Genomic DNA, 15,991 nt, shown 5'->3' with positions numbered 1-15,991 from the left:
TATAACATCTATGATCCTCAAGGAGATATGACGCAATTGGTAAAGTACTTGATTCAATTTAATTTACAAAGTTACAATTTCTGGGGGTTTAATGTTCAATTTGTTCACCCAAAAATACAATTGCGAATTAATAAGGACTTCTTGGAAAAATATTATGGTTCCCCCACGCATTAAATACGGTTTTTATTTGAAATGCTGTACAGATTTACGAGTTTGGGAGAAACATTCCCGAGTTCCATTGCCGGAAAGCTATGAAAATAACACTCAACATATGAGCGTTGTTCAGAGAATTCAAATATACGAATAATATTTAGAATTTTTTCATCGATGTTTTAATTCACAACAGAATGAAGTGCATTCGTCTTGGGCAAGCGATTCACAAATTTAGTCCGAATTCTAGCTAATGTCTAATTAATTAAGTTTCTTTTTTATCATTGACCAGTAACCAATTATGAAGGCCCTGGGTTCCTCAAGGATAAATATTGAAAGAGATCCTCATTAGGGTGGCAATCATCATCATGATGGGGTTAGTTGGGTAAAATTAGCCGAAACTTAATTAAGAGGAAATTATTATTCGATAGGACGCCTCAACAAGCATTGGTTTGCATTCGACTTGAGGTAACCTTTATGTTACTAGTTTAAAAGCAGACTCATGATATATTGTTTCAGCACATGTGATGTTCTAGAAGAGAAACTTTGTTCATGGACGTTTCGTTTGCCAGTATTTTTATACAGTTAAAGAAATTAATTTTTGTTGTTGGGATAGCTAAGCGATGTATTGCTATCAATGTTTTACAGGGGAAGAATAAAAACTGGAGTTCAGTCGAGCACCTACTACGTACATTACGATAGTATATAAAGGTTAAGAGAACGTTTTTTTTCTGTGTGAAAGTGGATATGCGTCATTAGTATGGTGATCACCATCAAGGAATAATTAAAGACAGTTAGAATGAAAGGAATTGTTTATTCAAGAAGCCAACTTAACAAGTATATATTTACATTAGACTTGAAACTTTGAAGGTGAGGTTACTGTATGTTGTTGGAAACAGATTTGTGGTATCTTGTTTCTAGGAAATAATATTTGTTAATAAATGTTCTTATTTTTGTATATGTTGATAGTAGAGTTTTATTTTTTGTTTGGTTTTTCTGTTTTACGCCATATCAATGTTTACAGTGTATTTAATACTGGACCTAGTAATTAAAAAAATATATTTTTCTGCTTCAAATTCGTTATGTTTATTCGTCATTGATTTGGTTAGTTTATAGGAGTAAATTGTTTTTGTTCTCTGACTTTGCAGAACATGCTAGATGTATGTAAAAGAAAATTAAACAAAACAATATCAATTTTTGGTGCATTTTTTTTGGCAACTAATCCAGTATCCTCAGACAGTCTGCTCTGGTAGCAGCAGATATCTGAACAGGTCTTACCACTCTGAGTGATAATTGACCTGGGAGCAATGGTAACTAAGAAACAATACCACATTTCCCACAGTCCCAAAGTGGGGGTCCGCCACTGGATATCTTTTAATATAATGCCTAGAGCTGAGTGAGTAGAGTAATTATTTCTCTGGTTGTAGCTAGATGAGTTCATGCTATGATGATTTTACATGGATTGAAGCTCAGTCCAGCCCGGGTATAACGATTTCATAGAGAGTTTTGCAAGACCTTTCCTGTGCTAAATAAACCGTATGGACGAGTTGGCATTATTTTCTAATAATTATCTACGGCATACTCACGTTGATACACCGGTTCCCGCTGGATCACCAAAGTTAAGCAACGTTGAACCTGGTCAGTACGTAATGGGTGACCATTTGGAACTTTCAGCTGCTGTATATGCTCTCCGCTTATCTCGGCATTGTTTCCAGGTGTCATGGACTTCTCTTTTCCACTGGACTCAAACAGTACCGATTCAGGAGAGGTGTGGTTTTGGATTGCGCAACCCTTGCCTCACCATTACACACGGTACTTCTCCTAAGGGGTGACCTTTATCTTTCAAGACTAAACGGAAGCATGGGGAATTTTCTAATAAATCACAAAGTCGTTTTTGTATTTTATAACATTAAGAATAAGAGCCCCAGATATGGCAGCCCTGTTCTATGCTGGGCGTATTATACACATACAGAACGGCGCTAGAAGTAGAGTATAATTTCCGGAGCAGTAGAATGATCCGATCATTTTTCCAGCAAACTCAGAAGTAGATTTTCTGTTAGTCTCCCATTTAAAGTGTAGAAGTGTCTAAGAAGCTTATTTAATTCCAATTTTGTTTTCTTATGTAAACATCCGTCTATTTAAATAGTTCATGCAAACTTTCTTGTGTTCTATTTTCCCGTTCAGATAAAAATAAATTATGTCTGATTAGTAAATTTAAAACATTTTTAAGCGTAACACAGTCTCAGAGTTTCTATATCTATCTATCTATCTATCTATCTATCTATCTATCTATATGTCTATCTGTCTGTCTGTTCTCTTCTATCTATTCTGTTCTATTTTTATATAAAAGTAACTTTGTGTGTGCATGTGTCAGTTTCTTTTCTCATAGATTCCGAAACACACTGAGCCTGTTATTTGCAAATTTAACATAAAGGTAATTTATATGTTCTTATATATGTTTTGGACAGAATAAGTATCGAAAATCGAGAAATCCGATCTTTTTTTTTACAAGGTGGTCACCACTTATCAATATCCGGAAGCCACTCAGGGATAAGGGTTATTGCATGTACAGTACGTAAGTGTTGAGATCTAATAAAGTGCCTACCTAAGGGGGCGATTCATCAGGAATTTGTTTACGTTGGACTTGAATATATTCAGGTTGTAGTCAGGTTGAAAACAGGCAGACGGAACAGAGTTCCACAGGCGTGCAGTTCTAAAAAAGAAGCTTTGTTCATGGAATCTAAGTTTTGATTTAGGCACATATAAAGAGTGGTGAAAACTTTTGACAGTGACGGGTGTTTTTCGTGAAAGATTGGCCAGGTGGATCAGAGATTGGAGCTCAGACGAGCACCTGCCATGAAAATAACGATCAAACAAAGGTAGGTTCGCAACGTCTCTTCTGTGGGAGAGAGATTGCAGGGAAGAGAAAAGGGCATCCCCACAAGCCACGCAGTCTATTTTGTACTGTGTCAAGGCAGGATAGGCTGTTTTTAGCAGCTCCTGCCCAGATATGGCAACAGTATTTCAACCTTGGCGCACTTGGCTTTTATATAGATAAATAATTGCATCAGCAGTGAGATATCTTCTGAAGCGGTAGAAGGATCTCACCATTTTTCCAGCAACCTTGGCACCAGACGACGTACGTGTTCCATTTCAGATCAGGAGTAAAGCTCAAACCCAGAAGCGTGTCAAAGCATGGTGCTTCTCATAGACGGGAGCAATCCGTTTCAATTGATGGTAGATGGGAATCAGTGCGTTGATGATGTAAAGATAGGAGCTTGGTTTTAGATGCATTAAAATAACCAGCCACCTCTTCCCCAAATATATCACGTGCTCGAGATCAGAGGAAAGAGAATAAAAGAGAACTTTGTCATTTACAGCCTTTGTTGTGTTGCCGTAGATGGTTGTGTCATCAGCATAGCTCTCAACGAATGATTTAAGTATGTGTTTTGTGAGATCATTGATGTAGATCAGGTAGAGAGTTAGGCTCAGGATGGACCCCTGGGGGACTGCAGCATTAATACTGTGGGTCTCTTATTTTTGTCTATCAACCACTAATCTTATGAGCCTATCAGAGAAAAAATAGTTAATGATAGAAAAAACATTTCCAGTTGTACCGTAGCTAGAAATCTTGTGAAGTAGGCCTTTATGCCATACCTTGTCGAAGGCCTTTGATATGTAAACAGCAGGTGCCCTGGAAATAAAACCTTTTTCAAGAGATTCGCTAATCCTATGCGATATAACGATTAGCACATCTGCGGTAGACCTTGCAGAACGTAAACCATATTGTGTGTCACTAAGAAGGTAATTTTGGCTGAGGTGGTTGACTACTTCTCTACTTAATATAGATTCCAGCAACTTACTCATGACACACAGGATACTTATTGGTCTGTACTGAGAGGGAGATGACTTATAACCTTAATTCTTTAATACTAGGCATACTGATTAGGTTTTCCACGGTGTTGGAAAGCACTTCTCCTTAAGGCAACACTTAAACAGTTTCGTAAGTATGATAGCAAGTTCTGGTTGAAGCCTTTTTAACGCTATAATTGGGATGCCAACAGGGTCAGTTGCTTTACTGAAATCAATGTTCCTGATTAGCTTGGCGACATCACGCACAAATATTTGTATGTTACCTAGCGTGTTGCGTGTTATAAAATTGTGTTTCCCTTTTATAGATAAAAAAAAAATTACAGTGAAATATTTTATGTTATATCTGCCAAGGGAAATACATTTTATGATTTCCCCTAGGCGGTGTAACCTAAACTATTCAGATATAATTTTTTTTTTGTTTTCAGTAAATCATTTCTTCGTAAACAAAATAGATTTCAATTCATTTGGGGAAAGGGGTCAGCAGTAGATAATTTAACTTCAGGTCGAATGGCCCCTTTTTAAAGAGCTGTGTACCTCAAAATTGTGTTTTAATTTTGTTCTTATTAATGAGTTAAATTTACGATAAAAGAAGAGGACACCATTTAAAATTGCTCCAGTTCATTTCTTCGTTTGTATATTTTAAAACTAAACATTAATGATAAATGACTTTTCCAGGGAATTCATCGCAAAGTTGCAATACCAGCTGACGTTCTATTGTAAGCAAACACAAACGGATTTTCATGAACGCTATTATCATCATTATTCTACCATTTACATTATTTTTGCTGATTAGCCGCCGGGCAAATTATTCCTCGTAATACATATTTAATAGGCGATTGATTCTATAATAATAATTACGCAATCTGCATGAATTAAAATATCATGGTTAAGCAACGCCGAGCAGGTAGGTAGTAAAGTATAATTTAATATGTATTTTGTGTCCTTAAACTATATATAGAAAAAAAGGCTTTAGGGAGACAAACGTTCATTCACTCAAATGTAATAATAGATTTTTATATTGATATGTGATCAAAGAAACAAACGATGTGTAAGTTTCTCCTTCCATCCTCCAGCAAATATAATTAAACTCCAAGATTCTGTGTTGCTATTTTAATGCTTCATGAAACTTTTTCGTTAGGTTTATTTTCTTGTATTGTTTTTTTCTTCTTTTTCTTTCTGCCTGAGAAAACTGGAATTATTATAGACAGAATCGTGACATGTTTTGCGAAGCTCTTCCTGATAGGAAAGCGTTCCTTGGCAAATTAAAAACAATTTCAAAGTCAGTCAATTAAGCTTCCAGCCTAAAACAAATTCTCATAAACATTCTTAGAGGTGATTAATATTTGTCAAACAACAAGTAATGTTCATGTCAATGAACTTTTTGTGTTTTATTTTAATCTTCTATTTGACAGTAGTATGTGAGTGCAAACGCTTGGATTACAATTCAAGAATTCATCGCTTAATGATTATTAAATTATCCATTTTTATACAACAAATCTTTATGTAAAACATCATATCGTTCGTTCGAATGCACTTTATTCAAAAATAAATATCTACTTTTTAATGCATTTCAGTAGCAAACCTTTCACATTATTAAAACATAGGACACATGTTTAATAAATTGGGAAGGATGTGGTCTAAGCAATTAGTACAAATGAGTAAATAATACGCATCGTTGGTTATGCCGATGGTTAGTTTCGTTGACCAATCACAAACAGTTGCTGAGTTGTTTATACAGAACATAGTACATGCATATACAATTGCAGATTTCTGAAGACTTCTACTTCTTCAATTACAAAATACTTTATTATATAATTTTCGAATTAATTAATTTAATTTTTTTTCAGTTAATTCAAAATTAAACGTCTCCTTATACACTCACTTAAATAGTACACTTCCTATTTTAAATAGTCCGCGTTATCATGAAAAACTTGATTGCATCAATTGAGCACGATTGGATACAAGTAATTAGTTGAACTAGTTGCGTAATGACAAAACACTTAAGTCATGCAGATTGATTGTTTCGCTGGCCAATCACTAAGAGTTGTCGAGTCGTTTCTACAGAACATACGAGGACCGTATACAATTGCAAATTACTTAAAAAGAAACTTCTTCTTCTGAAATTACGAATTAATAATATAATTTGCGAATTTATTTAATGATTATGGATGTTCATGGATGTCGGAACGAGAACATACTACCCATGTGTAAACAATAAAAATTCCATTCAAAATTCAAAACATGTTTCGAAGTTTGACAGAAATATAGCCGAGTTTTGCAAGAATGTCGAAGGTTAGATCGGGTAAATCGTCTTAAAAGTAAGACTTAATATGTGTACGGTAGTCTGAATAAATAAAATATTGCAACCTTTCTTCCATGCTTTCACAATTCAGAATGTTATAAAGTTAAGGTGATTAGTAAATGCATCAGGTGATTAAGTGTCGGTAGCAGACTGCCTCTTACTTTGGTGTAATAAAGTGATTTTATGTACATCACAGCGATTGTTTATTTTTTAATTCGATATATCGACTTTTTCGATTAAATTAAGAAGGCCATTTAAAAGTAATGCCTCCTTTTTTAATTCGCCTGAATGGATGAAAGAGTATTTCAGCTCGCATTGTTATGATGACTAGACTTATGCATTCAGAACTTTATGATTTCACCTTTCTGTTGCAGATATTTACATTATGATACTCTACGAAAGCAACCCTTGTCATGGACGTGCGTAAAAAACAGAGATGGGCTATTGTATTCTTGGCAAAAAAGCATTGAAGCATAGTAGAAATTTGGAATGATTAATTCAGAAATCGAAATAATCGATAGCAAGTGAGTGCAAATGCTTGAATTACAATTCATCGATTCAGAAATTTAACGCTTAATGATTATTAAATTATCTATTTTTATATATCAAATCTTTATTTTCAACATAGTATTGTTCATTTGAATGCACTTAATTCAAAAATAAATATCTACTTTTAAATGCACTTAAATAGCAAACCTTTTATATATTTTTAATATTGCGCATTGTTAAAACATGGAAAAGATGACGAAATCAATTGGGAAGGATTGGATCTAAGCAATTAGTAGAAATAGTTTAATAATTCTCATACTTAATAATATAAATTGTCAATTAATTCATTCAAATTTGTTGCACTATATTCAAAAATAAACATCTATTTTAAATGCACTTAAACAGCAAACCTTTCATACTTTTTAACATTGCGCATTGTAAAAACATGGATAGCATGACTGAATAATTTGAGAAGCATTGGATCTAAGTAATAAGTTTAAACTAGTGGGACCTGTGAAAATGCCATAGGGGACTCATCTATATATACTATATTGATGTTGGCATCCTGTAGATGTTCTGTGATTATGGAGACGCTAAGATATTATTGAAGTTTTTTTTTTTTGTTAAAATTGCAAATGTATCTATCTAATCTAGCCCGAACGCCCGGCCAATCCCGGCCAATTCCCGCCGTAAAATACGCTTAAATATGATATTTTAATTCTTGCAGATTTCGTATATGTTATCATAGAGTTAATGTTCTATCGATGTTTATATAATATAAAGTAGCGATTTCAAAAATAAAAATATATATTCATATGCTTTCGACGCATCAGCTTGAATCGAAAAAAAATCAAAACTTATGAAACAAATATATGTATGTGTAAAACTGGAGTTCCTTCAGCACAAAATCGAAACTGAAACCAAGATTTATAAAGAATTCTTGACAAATTTTTTTTATAAAAAATAGATTATTGGAGTGCCATCAGCTATAATCGAAACCGAAACCAAACCTTATGAATAATTCTTGATAAATTTATTTATAAGCAAAACTAGATGACGTAAGTTTCATCATCTATAATAGAAACCGAAACCGAAACCAGAACTTATGAAGAATTCTGGGTAAAATTATTTAAGACAAGAAATGGAAATACATATCAATTAAATTACCCGGATGAAAGCCTGACAAAGAAAATAACACACACGCTATCGTATTAATATATAGATAGATTAATAATACGCATCGTTACACAGAGGGATCGTTTCGTTGGCCAATCACTGCAGAACATACAAGACGCGTATACAATTGCAGATCACTTAAACCTTCTACTTCAGCAAACACAAATTACTGAATATCATGATTTGCGAATTAATTTAATTTTTCTGTATTTATTTACATTAATAAACGTATCGCTTTATGTGAACTTAGATAGTAGAATTTTAGTTTCTTTTTTAACATGCTGCATTGTTAAAAATGGAAAACATGATTGGCTTAATTGGAAAAGATTAGACTAAGTAATTAGTTAAAATATTTTAAAAATAAAAAGAAATGGCACAAGCTAATCTCTAACAGTTGCTGTGTTTTCTACAGAACATACGTATCCATTACTTTAAACTTCTACTGTAATGTTGTGGTTGTCCATTTAATGTGGGGAATGTAAACCGTGTATATATTCATGTGTTTCTATTATCGTCTAGTTTTCTTGTATTCGTGTGTGTATAAGTTTGATTGTCTACCTAAAATTTGTTTTTTTTTTGTTTTTTGTTTTTTTTTACACAGAGATCACCACTTATCAAGGCCCGGAAGCCACTCAGGGAAAGGGTTATTGCAAGTACATTATGTTAGTGAGGAGATTTGATGAAGTGTTTACTTAAGGGTGCGGTTCATTAGGAATTTGTTAACATTAGACTTGAAGACATCCAAGTTGTAGTCCGGAGGGAAGCAGGCAGACGGAACAGAGCTCCACAGGCGTGCAGTTCTAAGAAAGAAGCTTTGTTCATGAAATCCGCGTTTTGATTTAGGCACAGATATAGAGTGGGGGAAATTTTTCACAAGGGATTCAGCTAGACGGGTGTTTTTCGTGAAATTTTGGCGAGGGGGGACCAGGGATTGGAGTTCAGACGAGCACCTGCCATGAAAATAACGATAAAACAAGGATAGGCTCGCAACGTCTCTTCTGTGGGAGAGTGGTTGCAGGGTAGAGAAAAGGGCATCCCCCACTAAACCACGAAGTCTATTTTGTACTCTGTCAAGGCATGATAGGCTGTTTTTGGCAGCTCCTGCCCAGATATGGCAGCAGTATTCCATCCTTGGCCGTACTTGGCTTTTATATAGATAGATAATTGTGTATGAACATTTAAAAACAGTTCATGATAGGAAAATGATGTATCTATCGTAAAACCCTGGGATACGGCATTTAAAAATAGTAACACAATACAGTGCAGTATATAATATACATTTATATAATCAAATACACTCATACATACCACCGTAAGGCGGGGGAAATACCGTAACCAAGGGCAAAAAATACATTGTATTTCGAATCATAACCTGAAAAAACGTCTACTAGAGCCACCGTATCCCGGGATTTTACCGTAGAATGGGGAAAAATATCTTGCCCGCATTGGGTCAATCTGATATTTAGAATAAATATCAGATTTAAATTAATTTAAATCTGATATTTCTTCTAAATATCAGATTGACAAGGCCGTTCATACGGTTTGTAACTATTTAATTTAGATGAACAGATCTCGGTTCAAACAAAAATTCATTGACCGAAATAAGCACCATCAGTATCAACATACTTATGCCAGTAACGTAGATACAATTCTCTATCTATATAAGAGCCAGGTACTTCCAAAGATGGAGTACTGTTACCATATCTGGGTAAGAAGCCGCTAGAAAGGACTTATCCTGCCTTGATAGGGTTTAAAATAGACTTCGTGGCCTCGTGGGAGATGTCCTTTTCTCTTCACTTCAACCTCTATCTAACAGAAGAGATGTTGCGAATTTGTCTCTGCTTTATCGTTATTTTCATGGAAAGTGTTCGACTGAGCTTCAATCTATGGTTCCCCCTCGCCAACCTTTCACAAGAAATACTCGTCTAGCTGAAAACACTATCAATAATTCCCCTCACGCTTTATCTGTACCTAAACTTACACGTAGATTCCATGATCAAAGCTTCTTTCTTAGAAGTGCACGCCTGTGGAATTGTCTTCCGTTTTCCTGCTTTCCAGCTGTCTATAATATGGTTTTCTTCAAGTCCAACCTGAACAAGTTTCTGATGAGCCGTTACACTTAAGTTAATAAATTTTCCGAACTTCCATTGCGATCGATTACTATATTGTTCTTTTGACAACTGTACACTCTTTAACCGTTATCCTTGAGAGACCTCTCGGCGTTGATAAGTGGTGACGCCTATGTAAAAAAAAAAAAAAAAATACGTATTGCATTTTGATATCAATGAAATCGCTGAAAGCGTTTTAATAGTGGTAAGGTTTCTACGCATTTCTCGCGCAGAAAGTTTTCAAGACGCTTGGAAACGTAGTAGTCAGCAGGGGAAAGGTCTGGAGAGTATGGTGAAAGAGGCAGACTATCGTAGCCCCATTTGGTCCACTTCTGCTGGGTCTGTTTATCAACGTGCGGTCGAGCATTGTCGTGGAGTAAATGTTCTCGTTTCTGCTAACTAATGTTAAGAGGTGTCGGACTTTCTCATGCAGTTCATCCATTTGTTGACAGTACTTATCCGCCGTAATGGTTTCGCCTGCATTAAAAAAAAAACTGTAATGGATGAGACTGGTCGCAGACAACAAAACAGTCAGTTGTCGTAAAGAACCCACTTTTAATCACACGTTGCAACCCGGTCTAGAAACGTGTTGTTCTTGTAGCGTAAAATAACGGTCGATGACACTTTCTAACGGTGTTTCTTTTTCGTTAAATCCATGAGCCACCGAATTATCAAGTTTTTTTGGCCTTTCCAATCTCACTCAGATGGTTGGACATCGTCCTATATGTTATGTTTAATTCAGAAGCAAGTTTTCGAACAGTGATGCCTGAATTGGCTTCGACTAAGGCTCTTAATTTGTCGTTGCCAGTATCCAATATATAGGTGATTACCAAGTACAGGGTAATGATGTTTTGCCCTAATGTAATAAGATTACAATTATAGCTTTATTTGGAAACGTTTATTGAAAAAAATCATGTCAGATAAGTTTATTATGTAGTAGAGCTATCTTTTCAATGTAGCCGACTTCAGCCTTAATTCTCAGCTTAATACGTGTCCGGAACAAGGTGTATGCTTTTTCCACAAGCGCCGGCAAGCGCTTGGCATATGGCGGCGATCAGGCTTGCTTTGGTGTTGTGGGAGGTCATGGTAGTGATGTTCCCGACGAATGACCAAACGAAATACTTCAGCGGGTTCAGGTCAAATGAGATGAGGGTGCTTAGAGAAGTGTAAAAAGTCGTAGCACTCCTTCTGAAGTCAAACGTTACTTTGGACTTGTTGGCTGACGCTGAGTCTTGCTGTCAAACCCAGGGTCTTCCAGCGGCCACCTGATGAAACTAGGGGACCACTAGGCTCTTTAGCATATCCAGGCACACTCTGGTATTTAGTTGTAAGCCAACTTCTGAGATGTGAGGTATCATGATGTGACCCTCACTTGTAACCACACCAAATACCATAATAGTGGCTGGGCTTCGTTTAGCTGTGCCCTCGAGCGTTGAATTTTGAGGATGCTGGCGAAGGTCGTGTTGACATAACTTGGATCAGTAGAGAGCATGAGTTTAACAGCGGCGCATCTCCGATCTAGCTCATTGAACATGATAGAAGACTCCTATCCCCCTTGGGATTTGTACATGACTCATCAACTAGAAGATTGCTTGTAACAAAAAAGAAAACCGGTTTTTATCAAATATGTAGTAAGATGGTTTAATGATTTGCGTGCTATCAGCTGGACTCGAAGCCAAAATATTTAACACTCCACCTGTGCTACAAACCGTTTGTGCTATTTACAGATAGATAAAAAAGATTTTAAGTTAAATCGCTTAAACCTATTAATGAATTTGCGCAAGTGGAAAAGTAGAATTGAACATCTTTCATTCCAATTTTCAATTTCAATTTACCGACATAGTTCTGTACACGCTATTCATCCTTTTAAACAAAGCTTTTACTCGTTATATATCTTCCTTCGTGAACTATTACTATACTACTGTAATGTGACTTGCAATTTAAGAGTTTATCGGTTAAATAGTTTCTTAAAGACACATAAACATCCACACAAATACATCAAATATTTTATTTATAAAGATAATTTGCAGTATATCAAAACCTCTGCCATAAAGTCCTCGCCCATTTATAAGCCTTCGATGCTACGAAACAAATTCTGAAATTATAAACAATACCTGTTGCCGGTTATGCAAATACGTTATACAAGCAATGCAGACACGTCGTTTAGTTAACTAATAAATAACGGTTGTCGAGTTTTGTTAGCAGAACATAATTTATGACAGAGCCGACCACCCGAAATAAACAAAAAAGAACGGCCTGTATTGTATATATTTCAGTACAGAAAAGCAGACCAGATCATTATGATGGCACAGGCTGTCTGGCGCCACCCTGCTTCAGCTTATGTATCGCTTACTCGCTTAGAATATATGTTCAGTCTAAATCATTAAAACATGGAAGGAATCGATCACAACAGTTTTTAAAAAATATTTTATTTAATATATTCCACTACTTAAAATCATAAGACAATTACAATTACTAACTATCACTGAGCGTATTATAATTTAATTTTCGATCGATCTGTATATTTTGAACTCACTGAAAGTATTTGAAAGTTCGTTTTTATTAGAAAGATTTCTGCGGTGTATCGAAACTTGTGGCCTAATATAGTTTTCTATTTTGTTTTTACAAACATTTGATGGTATGCAACAACTTCTAAAATTTTAAATACTTAAAAGTTTCAAAACCGTAAAGCTATGCAAGTCGATAGGAGGTTACATTTTTTATTATAGGCGATTAACATATTACTGTGTTTTGCACTGGAACCAGTAACGACTCAAAAGATGCCTTGTGTGTGTGCAGTCATCACCGACCCTATTCAGGGTTTATCCGGCTTCCTACGAAGGAGCACCTGTACTTCCCAAATTGGTCATCTGTTTTAGTAACGAACAGGCTTAACGTTGCTTAACTTAGGTGATCTGACGGGAACCGGTGTGTGAACGTGATTATGCCTTTTCAAAAGAATTCCTCGTTATTTTTTATTTAGTATTTTTAAAGCGATTTATTGAAATGAAATAAAAAAAATAAACAGAGAAACACATGCGTAGATGAATGGTGACTCTGAAGAGACATATACTACTCTAAGGCCTCAGTAACTTAAAAGCATGGTAAAGGTACGGCACCTTCGTTTGCAGCACGTTCTGAACTCTAATCAATGTGTTTGTTCCCGTTAATCTTGCCTCTAAATGAGGAGGTTTAAGGATGAACTCTCAGATAGGGTTTTATTTGACATGGGTATCGATGGGTCAAGATGTATCTAGTAATCGTTAAATGAATGAAGCTTAATCTTAATTACATTAAATTAAACCTCCATGTACGTCCCTATTTTACTAAAGACTAACGATGTTTTATAAAGGTTATTTTCATGGCCTTTGGTATATGTACACTCGGATTTCGTTTTCATGTCTGTCATAGCGCATGGATATAATTACACATAATAGTAAACTAAAGATGATCATCTCATAAGAAAACCGAAAACCCGAGAGGGAATTAATTAAAATGAATGTTTAAAAGAATATGCAAATAAGCTCAATCTTTTGCAGATTAATTCAATTCCACGACCCATATATAACACAGTGTGAATTCTTTGGAAATAAATATAGAAAATGGGATTTGAAATGTGAGCATCAATGCACACAAAAAACAAATTCATAGGAGAATAGATAAGGTGTGGATGTATATAAGCATAACCAATGTGTACACAATAAATTTAAAGAACAAGATTGAGCATTTTTTAGTAGTGAGGGTCGTGTTGTTTAAACACCTGGATCAATAATACCCGATGCAGTTTATTGACAAACAGCCCCAATCAAAAAATTTGTTTAACACTTTCTTGTCGAAAATAAGTGCCCTCGTATGACATGTATGTTATGTAAGGCATACTAACGTTGACAAACTGTTTTTTTTTTTTTACATCATTGAAGTTAAGCGATGGTGAGCTGGTCAGTATTACAGTAGACCCCCGGGATACGGTGACAACAAGTTACGATGTAGAACACGATGTTTTCCCATCCCCTGGTTACGGCATTTACCCCACCTTACGGTGATATTCATAATGGTCTTTGATTATATACATGTGTATTATATACTGTAATGTATTTTGTTACTAATTTTAAATGCCTTATCCCGGGGTTCTAGTGTAAATGGGTGAACATTTCGGAGTTCGAAATGCTGTATTTAATGCTTTGTTTATCGCATCATTGTTTCCGGTAGTGCTGTACTTAAACTTACCAATGGTATCAAGAAGTGCTGATTCAGAGAAAATGTAGTTGTAGATTACACAAGCCCTGCTTCACACTTACAGGTAGAGCCACACCTAAAGGGAGTGCTCATTGTTTCTCAAATGTTAAATATGTTATACAGGCATATTTAGTTAGGTGAGTACACTGGGGAGTAAGCTGGCTTAGTCCACATGAGAAAGTTTCTCGTCTATATCAAACTCAAAAGTGAATTCCAATAGGCAACATCTTAGCGTGTTTTTTTTTTTTTTTTTTTTGCACAAAACGGTCACTATTGTCTCCAGAATGACCGAATACCGCGAATATAAAAATATATACGTTTTCTCTTCTTCGTAATCTTTGTTTTTCTTGTGAGGCTGGCCTTTCTTTAGACTATTTATGTTTTAATTCAATGTCCACTTTCTTTTGCCAGCAAGTGTGATTGGAGACGTGACGTCCCTTAACTCTCCAGAGTCGTGTGGACGCTGCATTATTTCATGCAACATGTCTTAAGAAAGAATAGTCGTTCGACACCGACCACTCTCCTCGCTGCGAGCACATACACAACCTGGTATTACCAAATGGTCACCCATTTTTGTATTGGCCAGACTCAACATTGCTCAACAATCTTACTTTAAACTTTATTTCTACCTGAATTCAATAAACCAACTTATTTCGCCAGCAATTGTGATGGATTGCCTCACAAATGACCATTACCAGTAAATGAACACTAGTGACTCTATCAATGAGGTCTTCAGTAATTAGCAGAGCTTCATCTACAATTCGTTGGAGGAAGAACGGAAAAAATGAAAAAATAATAATTAATTTTAATTCAATTTAAAAAAAATAATTTGCTTTTTTATATTTTTTTAATCATGTCACATTATTTCACTTAATCTCCTCAGATTCTACTTGTAAATAGTCTGTGGCTTCCGTTAACATGCATAATTAGGCTTTAGGATTGTTTTAGATTTATTTTTAGTCACATGAATCAATATTCGTCAACGTTAATTTTCATATTTTTTTTTATTTGGAAATATTTTAATTCTTGCTAAAAATTCTGAAACTGAAAAATCAAACATTTTTTGCGAAATATAGTCGACAAAAATCAATATCAACTGATTTAAATATAAAACCCAGATTATTTGCCTTTTTTGTCTTTTAATTGGTTAACAAATCACTTTTCTGTCTATATAGTTAATACTAGTGTACAAACAAATATAAACATATAATAAGTAAGCGATTAAACAAAACTTGAATTAAATTGTAGAAATAGTTTTGTATTAATTTGTCGCATCATAAAAGACAGTTAAAACATGAACGTGAGGGGGGAATAAGTGGCTGCTGGGACTTGAGTATTTATGGTTATCAAACCATGTATGACAATGAATTACCATTTAAAGAAGTACGAAACTAAAAGCTCTCACTAGTGTTTTAATATTTGAATCAATTTACCGGTGGTTATTGCTATTGAAAACAATGTTGTTGAATAAAAGTATATTACAAAAGCGACGGATGCTCATTATTGAATTTGATATAGTATTATCAGTGCATTTAAAATATCGTAAAAACAGAAAAAAACACAGATAGGGAAAATGTGTTTTTGTAAAACACACAAGTAATTTGAAATGACGGCAAAACTGCATAAACGTACTTTGAATTTTTCTATGCCTACTTTA

Source organism: Euprymna scolopes, chromosome 25 (genome assembly GCF_053919585.1).
Source record: "Euprymna scolopes isolate OS-2025 chromosome 25, ASM5391958v1, whole genome shotgun sequence".
Lineage (NCBI taxonomy): Eukaryota > Metazoa > Mollusca > Cephalopoda > Sepiida > Sepiolidae > Euprymna > Euprymna scolopes.
This window is presented reverse-complemented; position numbering follows the sequence as displayed.